At 33.4% G+C, this 9,163-nt stretch overlaps 1 long non-coding RNA gene across 1 annotated transcript; it reads left to right on the top strand.

The window, feature by feature from the left end:
* The first annotated feature begins 1,876 nt into the window (after nt 1–1,876).
* On the top strand, nt 1,877–6,618 carry LOC134253095 (uncharacterized). The gene is made up of 5 exons (XR_009989070.1): nt 1,877–1,960; nt 4,274–4,358; nt 5,242–5,344; nt 5,934–6,084; nt 6,553–6,618. It is a non-coding gene; the product is annotated as an uncharacterized LOC134253095 (long non-coding RNA).
* The last annotated feature ends 2,545 nt before the right edge of the window (nt 6,619–9,163 follow it).

Raw genomic sequence — 9,163 nt, 5'->3', positions numbered from 1 at the left:
AAAATGTATTTTAAAGGTTTAACATCTTTTGATGTGACATTATAAATTCATAATTTAACAGTTAAAAGTGCGGGGAGGGGGGGGGGGTATTTTAGCTGGGACGGCCACTCCCAGCAACCCCCCCCAACCCCTCATCCCAAGGCAAATAAGTTAGGTGTCCGCAAGAAACATAATTTTTCTCTGCTTACTATTTAACCGCTTTTTATCTAAATATACTAGGCCTACACATCATATCGACAAAAAATATTTTAATAGGAGCCCTTTTTTTATTTCATGAACAGTGGAAAACTTCTAAATTCTAATATAAAATCTCATAATCACACATAATCATAGTGAATGTAAACAGTTTATTTTCCCATCCTGCATCGCTCTGCAAGCGCTTTATTTCATTGGTCAATTTCCCGAGGCGCCATTTTTGGAGGATCGAGAAGGACGAAGAAGAAGGTGTAAGCAGCTAGTAAATGTGAAAAGTTAAGATGGTTTCACCACCCAGTGTCTTTAAGACTGTGATAAATGCAATGGCCAACGATGAAGGATTAGTGTACGTATATTTTTGTTAACTTTTTACGGTAAATAGTTGTAATATTTGGCAACAACAAATCTTCACTATCGGAGGCAACTTTTGTTCTGACGCCATTTTGAAAAGTTGGATACCTAAGTTTTAAATTGTTAAGGTAGGTCCGTACTTTCAGAATTTTCTGTCAAACTGTTTATTTTTTGATTTGAAAATCTTGAATAAGTCATAATCTAACAAAAACACCCATAAAAAACATATCTTTGCAGGTTAATTTTCATGCCACATGTCTCGGAGTATATGCCTCTAAAAATTCAACAGCCAAAATTCAACATATGGAAGTGTAACATCATATTTTATTTAGTTATGTACCAAATCACATCCAATTATTGTTAAAACTTAGGAAAATCATAAATATTCATTTGTCAAGAAAATATTTGAAATTTCCATTTGAAAACACTAAAAAATTGATGTTGATTCTGTCAAAATCTTTCAGAGAAAAAGCTCAAAATATCTTTATTTTAAATATTCCTCAAAATCTTATATGTTTATATGCTATTTTTTCTTTACAATTATTTAGAATTATACCTAAGGTTAGCAAAAAAAACATACTTTATTATGGTTGACCAGAAAAATTTTACAAAACAGCCTTTTGAACACCTATACCCCCATTTTTGGAATATCTATTTTTTCAATCGTTCTTCGCAAAACCTATAAAAAAGTAAATTTAAAAAGATGATATAGGCTAAAAATTAAAGGTAAATAGATCTCAAGTTAGTTTGTTTGGAAACATTAAAAAGCTTTAGGTCCATAAAGGCAATTGAGAATTTTGTATCTGTGAGTGTATTAAATGACATATAGATCCTATGGACAGAGTGCAAAGTGGTTATTCCTATAAATAATGCACATTAATTAAATGCTTTGTGTGCACAATGACAGTATAATAAACAAATATATAATTGCTACATTATTTTCAATCATCAAAAAAGATTTTATTTAATCAAAATTTTATATTGGTGTGTAAAATTAAAACCGGATCCGTAAAAGTATGGACCTGCCTTAAGTGTATATATTGCAGAGAGAAAGAGAGAGAGAGAGAGAGAAATTTAAGACAGTGATATAGCATAATTTAGATTATGGAGGCCCCAAAGGCACCGTGCATGTGCATGCTATATGTTGTAAAATGGCAACGTTTCGCCTTTTATCATGTTCATTAAAACGTATGCTCCATATGTATGTTCTCTCTATATATATAAATGAATACTTTTCGGAATTAAAAAAAAAATATTTTTAACCCCGCTCAAATTATCCGGATGATAATAGTTACACCGAGCATGGTTTCGTAGTTAAATTCAGACTATAGAACATCCGGTTTGAATACATGTGTTTTCTGACTTTTCGGATAGCCAACTCTTGTTTTTTTTGGAACTTACGACTTATGGCAAGGTATAAATTGAATATTTTTGGTTCAAAACTTTGATAAAAGCATCGATATTTTGACAAAAAAAGTGTCTTCAATCTCAGCTTATCCGATTATTCATGAAGGATATCCTCATCAGAACAGTTGGAATAGATTGTAGTCAATACTGTAGCACAACCCTTAATGTTAATCATATGCATGACGATGATATGGAGGAAAATATACATAAAAAGTGAATGTAGGTGAAAGCTTGTCCACTTTTCTGAAGAGATTAGGTTTGTTTTATTGTTTATTGAAATAGTTTACTGCTCAAAAGATTTTTTTTGTTGGTAATGTCTAACCTGTTGAGATGAAGATGTAAAAAAAGAAAAGCCTAATAGTGAATTAATATTGATAGTATGTCAAGAAATGCAAATGAATCATCAGCTTGAATTATGAGTTTTTTCACAGGGCTCTCGATTCTCTGAAATTGGGGCCATTCAACGGCCCCGTTCCCAATGCAAAAAAGGTACCTTTTTTCCCAAAAGAAAGATGTAAATTTCCCAATTTTCATAGCAAAATATTAATTAAAAAATAAAAGTCCATGAAACTTAATCGCAAAAAAAAAAACCCAAACAAAACACACTTGAAAATGAAAGTGAAACTGTACCACTGTTTTATTAGTTCATGCCAAATGCATTCGTAAACTGGTTCGGGGAACCAGGTTATTGTTTTTTACCGAAATGTGTACTATGAGTTCAGAGTATCTTGTCATGTAGTTTCGACAAAAAAACATAATTTTGGTTTCAAAAAAAGACATTTCACTTAAATATTACCGGTAGTAAGCTGCACGTAGAACATGTAGAAACATACCCATGCACGCTTCGGCATGATCAGTCTCGCGCTGTATTGGTAAGCAACTTTGTCCATGTGATCGAGGAAATTCGGGACAATGTGACTAGCGACTGTCACTCAGAAAGACATAACCTCAATATCAACACTCAAAGATAGTAATGACAAAGCTAATGTACTTTCATAAATAGCCTACATACCCATGTTTGATCTGTATTCAAAACCAGAGTTAAATAGATGACAAAATGCTAGAAAAGCAAAATTTGAGGATTTTTTAAAATGAACATTGGTTATCCAACTTTTCCCAAAAGGATGGTAATTTTCCCAATTTGAACGGCCCCGGTCCCAGTCCCAAAAAGTGGTGTGAGAGCCCTGTTTCACAATTATTGACCTGAGTAGGTCAGTGTATAGCAAATAATACATACTCTTTTCCATATCACATCCTAGCCCGAGACACCAATATCAGCCAGAGGGACAGAGGCCCTAGGGCTGATATTGGTGGACTTGGTCTGATACAGGATGTGATGTGGAAAAGGGTATGTTTCATTATGTTTATTACAAACTTGGTAATAAAATACAGAACACTTCAAGTTGAGAAGATCAAGAAAATAAGTAAATAATCATGCACAATAAAACTACTTACATACATGTACACGGTATTGTCTTACTGAACAGATTTAGCTGTCATTGATTAGGTCAAAATTGCAAATAATAACATGCTTCTTAATCTTATATCTGTATATGCAGGTAACTCTTGATGGCTTGAACTTCGATTTCTCGGAAGTTCTTGATCGCTTGAAGTGAGTCTCCAGTCCCGATTTTTTCCACTATATAACTAAGCAGATTTGCTCTTGATTTCTCGAACTCCTGATCTCTCGAAACCCTTGATCCCTGTGAATTTTACCCTTGATACCTCGAAGTGGCTGTGTGTATACCAAGTTATAATGTTCAAACTTTTGCCATAACTGTATATCTGTGTGTCTGTCTGAGTGTCTGTCGTCAACTTAAACCTTCACCATAACTTTAGAACTATACAAGATAGTGGCTTCATATTTAGTATGCATACTCCACTAATGAAGTGCTTTCAAATGGCAACAAGGACAATGATTATGTGATCTTGACTGTGACCTGTATACTAAAAAAAATTGCATTTTCGAACTTTGTTGCTGTGTTTCACAAGCGCATCTTGGTTTTAGCTCTACTGGTCAGAGACCATGATAGCTTATGCAATAGAAATGCGTCCGTCCATCTGTCTAGCTGTCCGTCTGTCTGCAAACACTACTCCTCCTTAAATTTTAGTCTGATTTCAATATAACTTGGCACACAAGTAGACTATACTAAGATACATAATTCTGTGCATCAGTTTTTGATAAGTACAAACCAGTAGAGCTACAGTCTCGACAGAGACTTCTGGTTATTTTTTCTTCCATCCCGGTTGTTGCTAATGCTATTACATAATTAGTTTAAATTAGAATGCAACAGTACCTGGACATAATTTATCATTTCAGAGAGAAGAAAACTGTGTGACTTTAAAAGAAAACCAGTGAGATAAAATCATAGAAAATGTATGATGATTCAGGATGTGGTCATTTGGTAAGTGGTAATTCATTCATGATTAGTATGTATATGACAATTGCCTGAAAAAAAAAGATTCTAAATTTTATTTAAATATTGAACTGTGGTATATCAGCTGTGAGCTACAAGAAGTTTTATGTAAAAGCTAGGGCTGAAACAATTTGCCCCCTCCATGTTATGTGTGTATTGCTATGATTGACATACAATCAGTTCTCTAATACATACACTTCAATAAAACTTTGTCGTCTTGGACCTGAATTGAACAGGAAAAAACTCTGAGATCTCTCCAAAAATTTGAATGAAAAAAAGGAAATGCTTATTAACTGAATTCTTGCTGGTCAGTATTTTGATTACTTAAAGGAAGCTCTAAAAACTGCACACTAAAGAGTTCTACTTTAATATCAGGTAGTTTTATGAAGTTAGAGTGATCTGCCCATAGATTAAGGTTATGAAAAATGTTATTTTACAGTCAGTTAGATTATTTTTAATAGATTAAATTATTTTTAGCATTATTTAAAATAAAAAAAATAGGAAATTAATTATTTTCATAAATTTTTTCCAATGTAAGTAAACAGCAATGATTTCTGCTTACAGATAGTCCATTGTCTTTGAAATTTTCTTGGGGAAATGAGGCACATACCATATGTTCTAAATGAATAAAAAAGGCTCATTATGCACATATTTATATGAAATATGATAGATTTTTTTCTCTTAAAGGAAGAATTTCTGCAAGTCACTAAGTTTTTAGAGTTTCCTTTATTTTATAGATATTAAGTGAAATTATTTGAAGTATTAAATTTTGGTAAATTTTATGATACTAAAAGCTAGGTTATATGGATGAAAAAACAGCATGCGTGTATGACAATAGGGCTTAAATTTTTAATGTCTCTTAATTTTTCAGTGACATTAAAACAGGCATTGTCATCACCAATAGACGAATTTCACATTCCTAAGAGTTTTCTCCAATTGTCGGCGTATCGCTCATTTTTCCCACTTTGTCCTTTGTAAGTTACTTGTTAATATTTTCAATCTTCAAAAATATTGGACAATTACGATCTGTATCTGTATTGCCAGAGTATGGTGGCAACATGAAAATCATAATGAATATGTTCATACAGATTTTATTTCTAAGATATTGTCCCTCAAAGTTGATGCGGTAAAAAAGGGAAAACAGCGTCTTAAGCCGGTTGACCCCAGATCGACCCTGCGAAGGGGAATAACTTTTGTAAATGTGAAAGTCCTTTATGGTATATCATGTAGATCTAAAACTGACTGAATTTTGATCAGCCGATTCATGAACATGATGAATGGATGTAAATATTGTTGGTCAATATATGTAAAAAAAAAAAAATTAAATTACTTGTTTATATATATACATTTGTGGTATCTCTCCCATTGAAGTTTATAAACTTGTTATTTATTTCTAAAATAAACTGAGCGTACATGCAATACCGGTATAAAATTACTCATAAGATACATGTATACTTAAACCATGATAAAATCATATGTGTCTAATGCAGCATATGATAAATCATTAACATACAAGAACATGTGTATATATACTGTAATACATATATATTGCATTATTTTTAGGTCCTATTCTGTGGATGCCCTAAGACAGTGTCTACCCATCACTCCATCTGAAATCACTTGTTCTATGCATATTTCTCTCTCAAACTTAAACTACAGAGAGCCTGTGGATAGAGGATGAAGAGTGACCTTGGACTAATTTTCTAGGTCAAAGGTTAGTATCAAAATCTACTGTATATCTTTATTTAAAATCTGGTGTAATCTAGCTTTTGTGCAATGGGATGGAGGGTCTGCAATGATCTTCAACCAATTTCTAGGTCGAATATCAAAATTAAAAAAAAAATCTCTCCCTAATATTTTTGTTATTATAAAGGGTATGTTTTCTCTCAAACTAATCAAACTTAAAGCAGGGTTCTTACTATGAGATACATGGAGTAATATATTCTCAATGACATAATAAGGCTGAAAACATTATTTATATTATGTTATTTTTTTTCACTTATCATAAAGCATTAAATATTAAAGAGATACATTAAATGCTGAAATCATATGTATCATGGTCATGGAAAGTAATTATTGATATTGGTATATTAAAGGACATTGACTGATCTCTCAGATTTCTAAGTTATATTCAAGCATTATAATTCTGACATCATATAATAATTTTGTATGAATATTGCAGATCATAGGTGATGTGAAGAAAACCAGGAAACTGATGTTGAAAGAAGTACTTAATGACGCTTATGAATGGACTTAAATGTGAAAGACTGTTCCATTGTTTATCTAAGATATATGAATTTATTTAATATTTTGATATTGAAAAATTCAGTTACAGTTTTTGTACATCAAATGAATTATTAAACATATAAAATGGAAATGCTTTTTTCTTTTACATGTAATAAATTTTTTTGATAGATTTTTAAAAGAATACCCATTATTTCACATTGCTTCCTTTAGAAAAGTTAGGGAATCTTGAAGTTTCCCAGTAATTTCCACCAGGAATGGGACTCTAGATAATTCCACCTAGTTTCCGCCACACAGAAAGTGCTACACAAGTTCCACATAGTTTCCTGAGTCAAGGAAACTTCAGGAATCATAAGGTTTCACGAGCTTCCATGTAGTTTCCCATAAAAGAAAACCTTAAGATTCCATCAAGTTTCCATTCCACGGAAACCACTACGCTCCGATTCCATATGGTTTCCTGAGTCAAGGAAACTTTAGGAATCGTGAGGTTTCCCGAGCTTCCATGTAGTTTCCCGTACAAGGAAACCTAAAGATTCCACCAAGTTTCCATTTCACGGAAACCCCCTACGCTCCGATTCCATCAAGTTTCCTGATTCTGGAAACCAGTGGAATCTTCAGGTTTCCCATTACGGGAAACTACATGGATGTTCGGGAAACTTCAGGTTTACAGAGGTTTCCGTGGTACGGGATACCTTATGGAATCAGAGTAGGGGGTTTCCGTGTCACGGAAACTTGGCGGAATAACCTAGCATCCGCTACGGAAACCACTGGGAAACATGATGTAAACTTGTGGTTTCCATAAAGTTTCCCATGATGGGAAACCACTTTTTTTCACCCAGTAATTTGACATTCTGGCCCCTAGTAACCCCTAATTACGTAACATATGAAAAAAATATTATCATATATTGTTGCAAATCGTTAAGATGAATACTTTTGCCCTAGTAATGTATAACAAAATATTGATCATTAGAGAGTTATAGATAAAAGACTTTTGGCCCCTCTGAGCCCCTAATTTGAGGGGTCAGCCCCTATTTCTTGATATCAAATGTAAGGTCTCATGATTTTGAAGACTTTTTGTTCAACACTTATTCAGAGATTTCTTTTCGTTATGGAGATATGCTAAATAGAAATATTTAGGGGCCATCGCTACAAGTCCTTAATGGGACCGTTTTACAGACATTCAATGCATGCATATTGTTTAGAACATTATTCTGACCATCTTTTGTTCAATATTGCTTATCAAAATATTCCCCCTTTTTTGAGATATAAGGCGTTAAAGATTTGACATTCTGGCCCCTTGTGACCCCTTATTATCATATGATCAAAATTTTATGATATATTGTTGCAAATCGTTAAGATGAATACTTTTGCTTCAGTAAGATATAACAAAATATTGATCATTAGAGAGTTATAGATAAAAGATTTTTGGCCCCTCTGAGCCCCTAACTTGAGAGGTCAGCCCCTTTTTCTTGATATCAAATGAAAGGTCTCATGATTTTGAAGACTTTTTGTTCAACACTTGTTCAGAGATTCTTTTCGTTGTGAAGATATGCTAAACGGAAATATTTAGGGGCCACCACTACAAGTCCTTAATGGGGCCATTTTACAGAAATTCAAAGTATGTATAATGTTTAGAACATTATTCTGACCTTCCTTTGTTCAATATTGCTTATCAAAATATTCCCCCGTTTTGAGATATAAAGCGTCAAAGATTTGACATTCTGGCCCCTTGTGACCCCTAATTACGTAACATATGATCAAAATTTTATAATATATTGTTGCAAATCGAATACTTTTGCTTCAGTAGTGTATAACTACTGAAGCAAAAGTATTCATCTTAACATCTTAACGATATTGATCATTAGAGAGTTACAGATAAAAGACTTTTGGCCCCTCTGAGCCCCTAATTTGAGGGGTCAGCCCCTTTTTCTTGATATTAGCTGAAAGTTCTTAACATTTTGCACATGTTTCCCTCTATATGTTTTAGCAAATTATAAACAGGTATGAAGATATGAAACAAAATGTGTCAAATTTTGTGAGATGTTTCTGAGACAGTTTTTCGGGCCTTACCGTGCTCCGGCGTCTTTTGCGCTAGAAAGATTTAGGCACCCAATTGCAACTCAGAAAACCTTCCTGTATACTCACTAAAAATCTTGGGTCAATATCTTAAGTCGTTTTGGAGGAGTTTCCTGGACAAGCTGACCCTCTGAAAATCAGAAAATCGTCCATGTCTCACCACCGGAAGTGACTTCATCAAAAAGGGAAAAAACCTACCAAGATCAATTGAATATCTTTTACGTCTGAAAGTTTGATATAAATCGGATGAGCCATCTCTGAGAAATCGCTTGCACAAAAACGGTTGGAAGGAAAATAATAATATGGAAAAAGAAACCGAACGAAAACAATAAGGTCTTCCGTTGGAAACGGTAGACCTTAAAAAGAAACAGAGTAAAAACAATATGTTCCCCAACTTCGTTTGGGGAACATAACAAGTAAAACGGATGCAAAGCATAAAATCGGCCGCAAACAAAAGAGCCGTAGCGCATTTA

This window comes from Saccostrea cucullata, unplaced genomic scaffold (genome assembly GCF_032062105.1).
Source record: "Saccostrea cucullata isolate Sc308-1 unplaced genomic scaffold, CSIRO_AGI_Scuc_v1 ctg19720, whole genome shotgun sequence".
Taxonomy (NCBI): Eukaryota; Metazoa; Mollusca; class Bivalvia; order Ostreida; family Ostreidae; genus Saccostrea; species Saccostrea cuccullata.
Note: the sequence above shows the minus strand (reverse complement) of the source record. Positions and strands in the feature narration are given on the sequence as shown.